Source organism: Oncorhynchus mykiss, chromosome 19 (genome assembly GCF_057628025.1).
Source record: "Oncorhynchus mykiss isolate SJ-2025 chromosome 19, ASM5762802v1, whole genome shotgun sequence".
Lineage (NCBI taxonomy): Eukaryota > Metazoa > Chordata > Actinopteri > Salmoniformes > Salmonidae > Oncorhynchus > Oncorhynchus mykiss.
Genome location: NC_143040.1, coordinates 12,445,416 through 12,461,807, shown reverse-complemented (window position 1 = coordinate 12,461,807; position 16,392 = coordinate 12,445,416).

The following is a 16,392-nucleotide window of genomic DNA, read 5'->3' as shown; positions in this document are numbered from 1 at the left end:
CATAATACACTGTGGGAACTCTGTCATAATACACTGTGGGAACTCTGTCATAATACACTGTGGGAACTGTGTCAAAATACACTGTGGGAACTGTGTCATTTATACACTGTGGGAACTGTCATAATACACTGTGGGAACTCTGTCATAATACACTGTGGGAACTGTGTCAAAATACACTGTGGGAACTGTGTCATAATACACTGTGGGAACTGTGTCATAATACACTGTGGGAACTCTGTCATAATACACTGTGGGAACTCTGTCATAATACACTGTGGGAACTATGTCACAATACACTGTGGGAACTCTGTCATAATACACTGTGGGAACTGTCATAATACACTGTGGGAACTCTGTCATAATACACTGTGGGAACTCTGTCATAATACACTGTGGGAACTCTGTCATAATACACTGTGGGAACTGTGTCAAAATACACTGTGGGAACTGTGTCATTTATACACTGTGGGAACTGTCATAATACACCGTGGGAACTCTGTCATAATACACTGTGGGAACTGTGTCAAAATACACTGTGGGAACTGTGTCATAATACACTGTGGGAACTGTGTCATAATACACTGTGGGAACTCTGTCATAATACACTGTGGGAACTCTGTCATAATACACTGTGGGAACTCTGTCACAATACACTGTGGGAACTCTGTCATAATACACTGTGGGAACTGTCATAATACACTGTGGGAACTCTGTCATAATACACCGTGGGAACTCTGTCAAAATACACGGTGGGAACTCTGTCATAATACACTGTGGGAACTCTGTCATAATACACTGTGGGAGCTCTGTCATAATACACTGTGGGAACTCTGTCATAATACACTGTGGGAACTCTGTCATAATACACTGTGGGAACTGTGTCAAAATACACTGTGGGAACTGTGTCATTTATACACTGTGGGAACTGTCATAATACACTGTGGGAACTCTGTCATAATACACTGTGGGAACTCTGTCATAATACACTGTGGGAACTCTGTCATAATACACTGTGGGAACTCTGTCATAATACACTGTGGGAACTCTGTCATAATACACTGTGGGAACTCTGTCATAATACACTGTGGGATGTGCACTGTGGGAAACAACCATTTTTCCATTAGAAGCTAAAGTGGGGGAAGTCATGTGGTCATGTTTTTATAGGGGACAGTGCACATTAATCAGCATCAATATTACATCCATGTAAATGTGCCAGGGTTAGCCAAAAGATCATTTACACCCGTAGTCCCTGGGCAGGTAAGGGCCTTTACACAGCCATCATCTAAATACAAATACACACTAAAACAATACAACATACAAATACATTACATCCAATAATATGTCATTCTAACAACAACACACTATAATGAGGAACCACAGATAACTCATGTGTACATTTTTGGATAGATTTGAGTCTTGTTTTCAATTTAAATTTATAAGTACAATAATGAGTGCAGCTTCTCTAGTCCGTGAGCATTGCATTCCATCATATTTTAGCTCTGATAGAGAAGGCCAATTGACTGAATTTACTGTCTCAAAAAGGTACAACGCAATCGACCTCTAGTTGCTGCCATTGTTATCCTGGAGCTGCTTAAAACAGTGCCACATACAGTAAGGAACAGGAACAGACACAGGGCAGAGGTAACGATATCACAAGAACCTGGATAGACTTAACATACACCTGTTAGACAGAAAACACAGTACGTTGATGGAGATGTCTGAGGCCATCAATGCTGAACCAGATATGAACAAGAAGGTCAAGTTTAACAGAGGTGAGATGAAGGAGAGGATTGCAAGGCACTACAGATGGTGGTGCATACGGCCCAGTACAGCACCGGGGCTAAGCTGCCTGCCATCCAGGAGCTCTACACCAGGCGGTGTCAAAGGAAGGCCCTAAACATTGTCAAAGACTCCAGCCACTCCAGCCACCAAGACCAGTAGCAGTAACAAAGGATGTTTTCACCAGTAGCTATATGTATCCATCCTATGCAGATAACAGAAGCATCGGAGACTCATAAAATGAATATGACTAAAGAGAGAGACCAGCTACAGACGAGTTACAACGGGCTGACAAAAGAGAGAGACCAGTTAGAAAGGGAGAGAGACAACTATCGGAATAAGAACTGAACTGGTATTCCTTTTGATGTCAATCCTCATCAAAATGACAATCCTTGAGGAACTGAAACGGGTTTGCTTCAATCATGTCAACAGTATACAACCTTTAGGTAACACTTTTTGGAAAGCCCCAAGTAATTGTATTTATTTATTGTGTTGTATTTTTCAACAGAGAAAACCTGCTGCTCTAATGGATGGATGAGGTTTGAAGGCAGCTGTTACTACATCTCTACTTTCTACATCTCCACTGTGAAGAACACCTGGGATTACGCCAGACAGGACTGTCTGAGCAGAGGAGCAGATCTGGTGATCATAGACAGCAAAGATGAACAGGTAAAAGAGAGAGAGAGAGAGAATAACAGTGGAGACTTTATATTAACAATGTTGTTTTCTGTCACAACAGACATTCTTCAATGAGTTTTACTGTCCCTGTAGCCTGGAATGGTCTGACTGACTATGTTACTGAGAAGACCTGGAAATGGGTTGATGGCACAACACTGACCACCCCAAGGTAAGAGAATACTGCTCTAAGAACACTGACCACCCCAAGATAAGAGACTACTGCTATATAATAACACTGACCACCCCAAGGTAAGAGTCTACTGCTATATAATAACACTGACCACCCCAAGGTAATAGACTACTGCTATATAATAACACTGACCACCCCAAGGTAAGAGACTACTGCTCTATAATAACACTGACTACCCCAAGGTAAGAGACTACTGCTATATAATAACACTGACCACCCCAAGGTAAGAGACTGCTGCTATATAATAACACTGACCACCCCAAGGTAAGAGACTACTGCTATATAATAACACTGACCACCCCAAGGTAAGAGACTACTGCTCTAATAAAACTGACCACCCCAAGGTAAGAGACTACTGCTCTATAATAACACTGACCACCCCAAGGTAAGAGACTCCTGCTCTATTAACACATCTCTCTAGGTTCTGAGAGAGAGGCCAGTCTAACTCTGTGTTGTTCATACCAAAGTTCACCTTAGCTACCAACTTTGCAGAGGGAGATGTCCTAAAAAAAGTACAAAATCATTGTGATTTTATAATAACCTGAAACGGATTGTTCTGGATTCACTAGTAATGATTTCACCTGAAGAGAACACAATTATCAGACACCAAACATGTTGCTCATGGAACATTTATATATAAACACACAAAATATGAATACATATTTTTTTATCAAAATCATTTATACAATGGAAGTAAAACAAATGTACCATTGCAAAACATTTTGTTATTTTGTACACTAATGAACACATCCCAGATTTACTAAGTGTTAGCAGCACTTAGTCGGATGTAACGTCTGCAGTTTTTTTATCTTCAAAATGGAGTTAAAAATTCACGACAGAATGAAAATGTAAACTTGAGTTAACAGAAAGAGGATAACATTCAGGTAATATGTAAATGATTGAACAGTTTCATGTTTTATCTTTGCTTTAGGACTCATCCCCTATACTGAAAAATGTGCAAACACTTAGTAAATCTTACTAACAATATTTCTGGACAATCACACTGACCACTTTAGAGAGAATACAGTATTCGGCATGTGTCAAAAAGTGATTGATGATCTATTTTATGTGTCACGTGGTTATGCCCATTTATGTACATCCTGTCCGGATGTTCTCACGCTATCGAGTGAGTGCTTATGTAACATGATAGTGCAGCTGTTCCTTTTGAAGTAAAGCATATGTTTGCAATAAAAATGTCATGTTGATTGAGGTGTAGTGACCTTGTTGAACTGAAAGAATATGTGAAACATTTGGGAATGTATGTAGTGAATGGGGGAGGCCTGAGTTTGAACATGTGAAACAGTTGGGAATGTTTTGTAGTGAACTTATGGAGCTGCTGTTTAGGGAGCCTGTGAAATGAAAAAGTATTTTCCGGGTTGGTCTGCCTGAGTATAAGTAACTGTCCTCTGACAAGTCTAACACAGATAAACCACAGAAAACTGCAGAAAACATGTCTCCTAGACCAATTCTAGGTGTATGGTGATTTACCTTCAATGAATGAAATCGCTGTCTATCTCTCCCCCCTTGGGGTATGTCGGTCAATTCATTGCTCTCTATGCCTTTATAAAGCTCTTTGACATACTGTCAACTCCCTCGGTAGCTAACATCTACAATAACCATTAGACATACGGGTCACAGTTATCATACACAGTCTCAGGGATTTCTAGCTCTGGAAATTCCTTTGGTCTGTAAAGAGTTAGATAAATCAGCTCTTTGCCCCTTACTTGCGGAATAATCTCCAAGCTTCTCTAAATGTTGATGTTTTGGTGTCTCTAGATTAATTCAGACTGCTAAATGAGGCCTGTTACAACGTACTTACAACGTACTTACAAAACCTTTAAAGGAGTTTGTGAAACCATTCAGTCATGGATGTATGTGAACATATTTAATATGTATTGCTTGTTACAGAAGACTACTGTTGTACAGTTCTATTTTTGTTTCATCGGACCAGAGGACATTTCTCCAAAAAGTACGATATTTGTCCCCATGTGCAGTTGCAAACAGTAGGCTGGCTTTTTTATGGCGGTTTTTGAGCATTGCCTTCTTCGTTGCTGAGCGGCCTTCAGGTTATGTCGACATAGGACTCGTTTTACTGTGGATATAGATACTTTCGTACCTGTTTCCTCCAGCATCTTCACAAGGTCCTTTGCTGTTGTTCTGGGATTGATTCGCACTTTCCACACCAAAGTACGTTCATCTCAAGGAGACAGAATGCATCTCCTTCCTGAGCGGTATGACGGCTGATGGTGTTTATACTTGCGTACAATTGTTCGTACAGATGAACCTGGTACGTTCAGACATTTGGAAATTGCTCCCAAGGATGAACCAGACTTGTGGAAGTTAACATTTTTTTTTCTGAGGTGTTAGCTGATTTCTTTTGATTTTCCCATGATGTCAAGCAAAGAGCCAATGAGTTTGAAGGTAGGCCTTGAAATACATCCACAGGTAAACCTCCAACTGACTCAAATTATGTCAATTAGCCCATCAGTAGCTAATAAAGACATGACATAATTTTCTGGAATTTTCCAAGCTGTTTAAAGGCACAGTCAACTTAGTGTATGTAATCTTCTGACCCACTGGAATTGTGATACAGTGAATTATAAGTGAAATAATCTGTGTAAACAATTGTTGGATAAATTACTTGTGTCATGAATAAAGCAGATGTCCTACCCGACTTGCCAAAACTATAGTTTGTTAACAAGAAACTTGTAGAGTGGTTGAAAAACGAGTTTTAATGACTCCAAACTAAATGTATGTAAACTTCCATAGCGTGAGAACATCAGGACAGGATGTATATCAATGGGCATAACCACGTGACACATAAAAAGGTAATCAATCATTTTTTGACACATGCCAAATATTGTATGTTCTCTCACTTTACATAAGTACAGTAGATGTTATGACAGTTAACCTGTGGATAGACAGTAGATGTTACAACACTTAACCTGTGGATAGACAGTAGATGGTTTGACATTAACCTGTGGATAGACAGTGGATGTTATTACAGTTAACCTGTGGATAGACAGTGGATGTTATGACAGTTAACCTGTGGATAGACAGTAGATGTTATGACAGTTAACCTGTGGATAGACAGTAGATGTTATGACAGTTAACCTGTGGATAGACAGTAGATGTTATGACAGTTAACCTGTGGATAGACAGTAGATGGTTTGACATTAACCTGTGGATAGACAGTGAATGTTATTACAGTTAACCTGTGGATAGACAGTGGATGTTATGACAGTTAACCTGTGGATAGATTTTAGATTAACTAACTTCAAAGTAATGACTCGGACGTCGGGTTTGATACGAAAGCTTCTTTTAGTAATAATACTTGTTCACGTTACATTTAACAACTTTAGATGCTACAGAGCAATGCAGGTAAGATGCTATCGGAAAGTCAGCCACAATCACTGCAGCTGCACATAATTAGCGCGTTATCTCTCTCATTCCTGTCGCAAGGCATTCTGGAACTTGCAGTCAAAAAGCGTAATTCAACACAACCCAATACAATTACTTATGCAAATAACTGTAAAGAAATATCTTTAGATCCAGCTCAATTAATAAACTTAAACATTAACTCTGTAACACATTAAAGTTACAACATAGACAGTAGATGTTACAACATTTAACCTGTGGATAGACAGTAGATGGTATGACATTAACCTGTGGATAGACAGTGGATGTTATGACAGTTAACCTGTGGATAGACAGTAGATGGTATAACATTAACCTGTGGATAGACAGTGGATGTTATGACAGTTAACCTGTGGATAGACAGTAGATTTTATGACAGTTAACCTGTGGATAGACAGTGGATGTTATGACAGTTAACCTGTGGATAGACAGTGGAGGTTATGACAGTTAACCTGTGGATAGACAGTGGATGTTATGACAGTTAACCTGTGGATAGGCAGTAGATGTTATGACAGTTAACCTGTGGAGAGACAGTGGGTGTTATGACAGTTAACCTGTGGATAGACAGTAGATGTTATGACAGTTAACCTGTGGATAGACAGTAGATGTTATGACAGTTAACCTGTGGATAGACAGTAATGTTATGACAGTTAACATCTACTTTCTATCAAATCAAATCACATTTATTTGTCACATACACATGGTTAGCAGATGTTAATGCAAGTGTAGCGAAATGTTTGTGCTTCTAGTTACGACACTGCAGTAATAACCAACGAGTAATCTAACCTAACAATTCCAAAACTTCTACCTTATACACACAAGTATAAAGGGATAAAGAATATTTACATAAAGTTATGTGAATGAGTGATGGTACAGAACGGCGTGGGCAAGATACAGTAGATGGTATCGAGTACAGTATATACATATGAGATGAGTAATGTAGGGTATGTAAACATTATATTAAGTAGCATTGTTTAAAGTGGCTAGGGATATATTTTACATTAATTTCCATCAATTCCCATTATTAAAGTGGCTGGAGTCAGTGTGTTGGTAGCAGCCACTCAATGTTAGTTGTGGCTGTTTAACTGTCTGATGGCCTTGAGATAGAAGCTGTTTTTCAGTCTCTCGGTCCCTGCTTTGATGCACCTGTACTAACCTCGCCTTCTGGATGATAGCGGGGTGAACAGGCAGTGGCTCGGGTGGTTGTTGTCCTTGATGATCTTTATGGCCTTCCTGTGACATCGGGTGGTGTAGGTGTCCTGGAGGGCAGGTAGTTTTCCCCCGGTGATGCGTTGTGCAGACCTCACTACCCTCTGGAGAGCCTTACGGTTGTGGGCGGAGCAGTTGCCGTACCAGGCAGTGATACAGCCCGACAGGATGCTCTCGATTGTGCATCTGTAGAAGTCTGTATCTCAAAAACATTGTTTGGAATAATAACGTGGCAGGCTCTGTAACCATATCTTTACATTTCCTCCTCTCTCTCTTTCACTCTTCTTCCTATCCAGTCTTCCTCCTCTCCACTCTCTAACAGAAAACACTTGCTAGCTTCTGGCTGAGTTTTCCACAAGGTTCTCTCTAAAACTAGTGACAGCAAGTAGTTAGTAGAAGAAGAAGAGTGAATGAAGCTGCTATAGCGAGCAGCCCCCTCTGCTGGAGGAAACAAGCACAACGCGATTGAGACGTCAACCGGTAGGCTCTGCTGCCCGGTCTTTCTTGCCACGTAAAATATTATTTCACTTTGCAGACTGTTTTTAATACACTGTTAAAAACAGGGACGGCTCCAGCTGGGGACAGGCTACCAAAAACGGGGACTGTTCCCGGAAGACGGGGACATCTGGTCACCCTACTCAAGTCTCTCCTCCAACACCACTCATATTGTTGGCCACGTTCCAGGCTGACTACATTGAAGTCTCCTGCCAGATTTCACAACTCCTGGATTGGTGTTTAACATATCAGTTTACACACATCATATGATATACCAATTTGATGCCCATTTGTTGCTGCGTGCAACTCAAAAACAATCTAGTCGGCCTTGAACGAGACAGCGCTCTCCTCATTGTGGTTGATAGATTGAGAGGTCCCTCCCATCTCACTCTGACCTCACAGACACAGTAAACAAATAACCCTGCTACTGCTCTCCCTCCCTCCCTCCCATCTCACTCAGACAGCCAGTTTCCTCTTCTCTCTTTGGTTAGCTTGCCTACTTGTTACTTTTTTTTATTTTATTATTTTTTTTACCTTTATTTAACAAGGCAAGTCAGTTAAGAACAAATTCTTATTTACAATGACGGCCTAGGAACAGTGGGTTAACTGCCTGTTCAGGGGCAGAATGACAGATTTGTACCTTGTCAGCTCGGGGGTTTGAACTTGCAACCTTCCGGTTGCTGGTCCAACGCTCTAACCACTAGGCTACCCTTTGGCCCCAAGTATATTTCAAAGCCATGTCTTAGTGTTACTATTGTGTTAAACTATATGTTAATATGTGGTATTGTGTGCAGATTGATGACAGAACAAATGTTTAGAATAAGGCTGTAACGCAACAAAATGTGGAAAAAGTGAAGGGGTCTGAAAATGTTCGTAATGCATTGTATATGTTCGTTGGTGGCCAGTCAAACTCTGGGAAGTTTCCCCTCGGTATAGATCTATGATCAGCAATCCCTCCCCCGATCCTAACCTTAACCATTTGTGGTGGAAATGCAAAACTGACTCAAGATCAGTGTCTAGGGTCAACTTCACCCTACACCACCAGTCACAGAGTGGGAGCCATTATGTGCTCTCCATTTGAAGGCTGGGGGTGCTGTAAACTCAGTCAGAATTTATGTAGTGTATCTGTCAATTAACAGGATCCCAATTTATTGGAGCACATCCAAAATTGGGACCCTGTGAATTCACAAATGCTTTATATAGCATGATATAAAGTCATATCATGTATTATATTATCACACTACAGATGGTGGGAGTCATATCATGTATTATATTATCACACTACAGATGGTGGGAGTCATATCATGTATTATATTATCACACTACAGATGGTGGGAGTCATATCATGTATTATATTATCACACTACAGATGTTGGGAGTCATATCATATAGTATATTATCACACTAAGGCTGGTGGGAGTCACGTGGTGGCCAGGGTTGTGCTAATTTCACTTCCCCTTCACTGTGGTTGACTGATAAAGAGTTTCACTACCTAAAGTCACACAGACACAGCACTTTGCAGGGAGAAGACACAGCTAGATGCACATTAGAGCTGAGGTTAGAAGTAAAAGTTACTGTATTTGATCACAAGTGTGTTAAGATGTCAGAGGGAGTCTATGAAATCTCAGATGGATTTGAAGAAGATGAGCCTGATGCAATGAAGAACAAATTATATGCCAACGTAAGAGCCTTTAAACCCAGTCCACGAGAAGGAGTTGTTGCTTCAGGTAAGATTACCGCACACGCACACACACATTAAACAGGTGAGATTACCATGTAGTAATATAGCTTTGTAGCATTTTAGCTGTGTGATCACGCTCTCTCTCGGTGTCAGAGGAAGGCCATAAACATTGTCAAAGACTCCAGCAACTCTAATCATAGACTGTTCTCTCTGCTACCGCATGGCAAGCAGTACCAGAGCGCCTAAGTCTAGGTCTAAGAGGCTTATAAACAGTTTCTACCCCCAAGCCATAAGACTCCTGAACGTCTATTCAAACGGCTACCCAGACTATTGGCATTGCCCCCCGTCTTTTACCCAACATGTACATATTACTTCAATTACCTCGACACCAGTGCTCCCACACACTGACTCTGTACCGGTAACCCCTGTTTATAGCCTCGCTATTGGTATTTTACTGCTGCTCTTTAATTATTTGTTACTTGTATTTCTTTTTTTAGTTTTTTCTTAAAACACCTGTTGGATACAGCGCATGTGACAAATACAATTTCATTTTATTTATTTGTCCCAATCGTGAATGATACAGTAAAACACATTACCAAATATCATACTTTAATAATGTGTGATTCAGTACATTTTCAGTGGTGGAAGAGACCCTCTGGAGTTGCTGCAGTGTGTCTGGGGCTGCTGTGTGTTCTCTTACTGGCTGGGATCATAGGCCTGTCTGTCTACTGTAAGTTTAGTATGTTGTCACTGAGACTTAAGTCGCCTACTTAATCATACTTAATCATCAAAGGTATGGTAGCTAAATGTTTGATGAACTTTTCCCTTTTACAGATGGAGTCATTGGTGATCACGACTCAACAGAGAGAGACCAGCTACAGACCAGTTACAACATCCTGACTAAAGAGAGAGACCAGCTACAGAAAGAGAAAGATGATGTCATGTCAAAGTTATCTAATCTGAGTGAGTTCACCTAATAAATGATCATAACATCACATATCTAATATGCAGTGAACTTGTGTTTTGTATTCTACAATAATATGTGCAGAATAATAAGATGGGAATTCATGTTATTATCTTGTAGAACAAACCTGTCCAGAAGGCTGGCATACGTTTGAATCCAGTTGGTACTTCCTGTTTACTAAGGCTAAAACCTGGGAGGAGAGCAGACAGGAATGTGTGGAGAGAGGAGCAGACCTGGTGATCATAAACAGTGAAAAGGAACAGGTGAGAGAGAGAGAGAGAGAGAGAGAGAGAGAGAGAGATGGCAGGGGGGGGGTTATGATCAAACATCTCTTGGTCAGTAATGTATCTTCCAGTATTTAACACATATTGTCTATAGTAGTTGACAATATCAGTATCTTTCTCACCAACAGGAGTTTCTCTTCAACCTCAACAGTAGTTTTTGGATTGGTCTGACTGACTCTGTTACTGAGGGGACCTGGAAATGGGTGGACGGAAACCCACTGACCACCCCAAGGTAAGGGACTACTGCTCTAATAACACTGACCACATCTCTCTTGGTTCTGAGAGAGCTTCCAGTCTAACTCTGTGTTGTTCATTCTCTTGGTTCTGAGAGAGCTTCCAGTCTAACTCCGTGTTGTTCATACTCTAGGTTCTGAGAGAGTGGTCAGTCTCACTCTGTTGTTTCTACTGCAGGTTCTGGGGGAGTGGACAGCCTAATGGTGATGAGTCGGAGGACTGTGCGTTGTTCTCTCACAGTTCACCAGACCAAGGAAAATGGCATGACTATCCGTGTTCATCTAACCATTACTGGGTCTGTGAGAAATAGTTCTCTCTCACTGTTAGTTATGATGTTGATTGTCACTCTGAAAGTCATGATACCAGCTACAGGACTTCAGAAAGTATTCACAGCCTAGACTTTTTCCACATTTTGTTGTTTACACGCTGAATTTGTAAATTGATTAAATTGAGATTTTATTGCCACTGTCCTACACACAATAACTCATAATGTCAAAGTGGAAATATGTTTTTCATTTTTTTTTTTTACAAATTAATAAAAGATTGCTGAAATGTCTTGAGTCAGAAAGTATTCAACCCCTTTGTTATGGCATACCTAAATATGTTCAGGAGTAAAAATGTGCTTAACCTTGATACATAATAAGTTGCATAGGCTGACTCTGTGTGAAATACAAATCTACATTCTCTCCTCTAAATCTAAACAACAAATATTTGTCACATTTTTTCTCTCTTCCTCATTCTCTTAATTTTCTTCTTCCTCCTCTGTCTCTCTCTGACACTAAGGCTCCATTCTCCCATCTCCTCTACTCCCATCTCCTCTCCTCCCGTCTCCTCTCCTTCAGTTTCCTGTCTCCTCTCCTCCTCACCTGAGTTGAGAAACCCTGCATTATGATACTGATTCTAACCATATTTTATTGATCTGTTTAGAGCTAGCTTCACATGATCGAGGATCATGATATCTACCCAAAATCCTAACCTTAGCCATTATGGTGAGGAATGTAAACTGACCTGAGATCTGTGTCTAGAGGCAACTTTATCCTGCTCTTTTAAGGCCCTGTGGTAAGAAGGAGTTGTCAAACATGCTTCAGCCTAGCTTAAACTAAAAGGCAATCAGGGACTTGAAAATCCCCAAAATATTCCTTATCCCAGCGCACTTGAACTGTTTCAGCATAGATCGTAAAGATGTATTTAATTGATACAAACAGGCTTCTGTTTTCCCCATCTGGTAATTTTTTTCCCTATTCAGTGCACCACTTTTAACTCTCTCCTCTGTCTCTTCTCATACTCTACACCTATATTATCATTATTATTATTATACTCTACACCTATATAATTTTTATTATTGTTATACTCTACACCTATATTATCATTATTAGTATTATTATACTCTACACCTATATTATCATTATTAGTATTATTATACTCTACACCTATATTTTATTAATATTATTATTATTATTATTATACTCTATTCCTATATTATTATTATACTATATTCCTATATTATTATTATACTCTACACCTATATTTTATTAATATTATTATTATTATTATTATACTCAATTCCTATATTATTATTATTATACTCTATTCCTATATTATTATTATTATTCTACTCTATTCCTATATTATTATTATACTCTATTCCTATATTATTATTATTATTCTACTCTATTCCTATATTATTATTATACTCTATTCCTATATTATTATTATTATACTCTATTCCTATATTATTATTATACTCTACACCTATAATATTATTATTATACTCTATTCCTATAATATTATTATTATACTCTATTCCTATATTATTATTATTATACTCTATTCCTATATTATTATTATACTCTACACCTATAATATTATTATTATACTCTATTCCTATATTATTATTATACTCTACACCTATATTATTATTATACTCAATTCCTATATTATTATTATTCTCTATTCCTATATTGTTATTATTATACTCTATTCCTATATAATTATTATTATACTCTACACCTATAATATTATTATTATACTCTATTTCTATATTATTATTATACTCTACACCTATAATATTATTATTATACTCCATTCCTATATTATTATTATACTCTACACCTATAATATTATTATTATTATACTCTATTCCTATATTATTATTATTATTCTCTATTCCTATATTATTATTATTATTCTCTATTCCTATATTATTATTATTATACTCTATTCCTATATTATTATTATTATACTCTATTCCTATATTATTATTATACTCTACACCTATATTATTATTATTATTATACTCTACACCTATAATATTATTATTATACTCTATTCCTATATTATTATTATTATTCTCTATTCCTATATTATTATTATTATTATACTCTACACCTATAATATTATTATTATACTCTATTCCTATATTATTATTATACTCTACACCTATATTATTATTATTATTATACTCTACACCTATATTATTATTATACTCTATTCCTATATTATTATTATACTCTATTCCTATATTATTATTATACTCTACACCTATATTATTATTATTATACTCTATTCCTATATTATTATTATACTCTACACCTATATTATTATTATACTCTATTCCTATATTATTATTATACTCTACACCTATATTATTATTATTATTATACTCTACACCTATATTATTATTATACTCTATTCCTATATTATTATTATACTCTATTCCTATATTATTATTATACTCTACACCTATATTATTATTATTATACTCTATTCCTATATTATTATTATACTCTACACCTATATTATTATTATACTCTATTCCTATATTATTATTATACTCTACACCTATATTATTATTATACTCTACACCTATATTATTATTATACTCTATTCCTATATTATTATTATACTCTACACCTATATTATTATTATACTCTATTCCTATATTATTATTATACTCTACACCTATATTATTATTATACTCTACACCTATATTATTATTATACTCTACACCTATATTATTATTATACTCTACACCTATATTATTATTATACTCTATTCCTATATTATTATTATACTCTATTCCTATATTATTATTATACTCTACACCTATATTATTATTATTATACTCTATTCCTATATTATTATTATACTCTACACCTATATTATTATTATTCTCTATTCCTATATTATTATTATACTCTATTCCTATATTATTATTATACTCTACACCTATATTATTATTATACTCTACACCTATAATAACATTATTATTATGATACACCTGCTAGATGCTCTTTCACTGTTGTGGTGAAACACATGTTATTCATTGAGTTCATGTATTTAGTTGATAGGCTTACACACATGATGTACACGTCACAGGAGGCGGGACCTTAATTGGGGAGACCAGGCTCCTGGTAATGGCTGGAGCGGAATCAGTGGAACCATATCAAATACATCAAACATATGGTCTCCATGTGTTTGATGCCGTTCCATTTGCGCCGTTCCAGACATTACTATGAGCCGTCCTACTGGGGTGGCAGGTAGCCTAGTGGTTAGAGCATTGAACTAGTAACAGGAAGGTTGCTAGATTGAATTCCTGAGCTGACAAGGTAAAAAATCTGTTGCTCTGCCGCTGAACAAGGCAGTTAACCCACTGTTCCCCGGTAGGCTGTCTTTGTAAATAACAATTTGTTCTGAACTGACTTGCCTGGTTAAATAAAAAAATAAAAAAATATTTTACATTTAAAATAGCCTCAGCAACCTCCACTGGTTCACATACTAAATATAGACTGTGTGTGTGTTCAGGACCCAGTGACTTTTGCCCTAGTGAAGGAAGAAGGTGACACAGTTGGGAAGGAGAAGTGTCCTTATGATCCCAGACAACGTCACACTGCTGTTACTGCAGGTCAGGCACACAAACACGCTCACACTCTATCACATCCTGTCTATATGAGTATTGTAGATGGAGTGCTGTACACCGCCTCCCCTTCTAACTTCCTGGGCACGATGTTTGACATCACCAGGGCAACAGGTCAAGAGGTGCACGTACATCAGTCCATCAACTGGCTCAGTGGTGAGACCCATCTGTCAATCACACACACTCCAAATGCATGTTGGGAAAGATGATAAAATACTTCTACTGTCCAAACTTCTGTAACACCAAATAACAACAGAATGTGTCCAATGAAGAGTTTAACTCAGGATGTGGTTTAGCAGTGTAGTGTTACTTACCTAATGAGTTCTCTTTGATGATGGTCTATATCTTTAACCATCCACATGTTTTATGCCTGTAAAGTCATACCGTATAAAATAAACATCACCACAGCTCTGATGGAAACAGGATGTTTTGGTATAATTTTATAAATTCCAACAGATAACTTTTTCTTTTCGACATGGTGGGATCTTTTTGTGGCGGTAGAATGAAGGATGTGAGAAGTGGAGATGGAAAGGTCTTTATATGCTAGTATTGATGTAACAACCATCATAAGTAAACTGGGAGTCATGGTTGTGTGGTCCTCCCACTACGACTCGGGAAGTCAGGCAGTTTATTAGGCTACAGATGAAATAACTGAAAGTGCAAGGCGATTTTGACGCTCTTTTCCAATAAATATCGAGGGTCTTATTCTGGTGACGTGATGATCGATGCTTGACTGCAGTTTGACAAATACAAATGTTCTTGCTCTTATCGATAGTAATCTCATCATGTAGACTAGCCTTTCCACACTGTATCTGTGAGCTGTTGGCTAGAACGCTCGTGCCAAGACCAAAATATGCACATTTGCTACTTAACCTAACCTGGGATATAACTATCGGTACAGTTGAAAATGGAAACATATTGAACTTTACATTTTTATTCAGTACATGAAAACTTAAGCGAAAAATAATGTTTTGTGTGTCTACATCATCACACATTGATTTTTATCTGCAAAAAGACAGTTTAGTGGAAACACCACTGATGAGAAAATGTGCAAGTTTGTCTGGGGCTACAAGGAAAATGTGAACCGTCGGGGGTGTTGAGGACTGGAGCTGGGAAGCACGACACACAATATGTCATTAATATGTCATTCTCTGATGAGTCCAGATCCAGAGCTTGTGAGTTCGGCCCTGGTCAGGGAAAGTCCTGGAGACTCTCCCTGGAGAGGTTGAGTATGAACACTATTCCGCTATTAAACAGGTTTAATGGCATTATATCACATCTATTCTACTCTTAAACATGTTTAAGGCCCTTGGGCTCCCGAGTGGCGCAGCAGTCTAAGTCACTGTATCTCAGTTTTAGTGGCTTCACTACAGACCCTGGTTCGGTTCCAGGCTGTATCACAACTGGCCGTGATTGGAAGTCCCATAGGGCGGCATACAATTGGCCCAGGGTCGTCTGGGTTAGCGTTTGGCCGTTATTGTAAATAACTAACTGACTTGCCTAGTTAAATAAAAGTTCAAATATATATAATAGTAATAATTATAT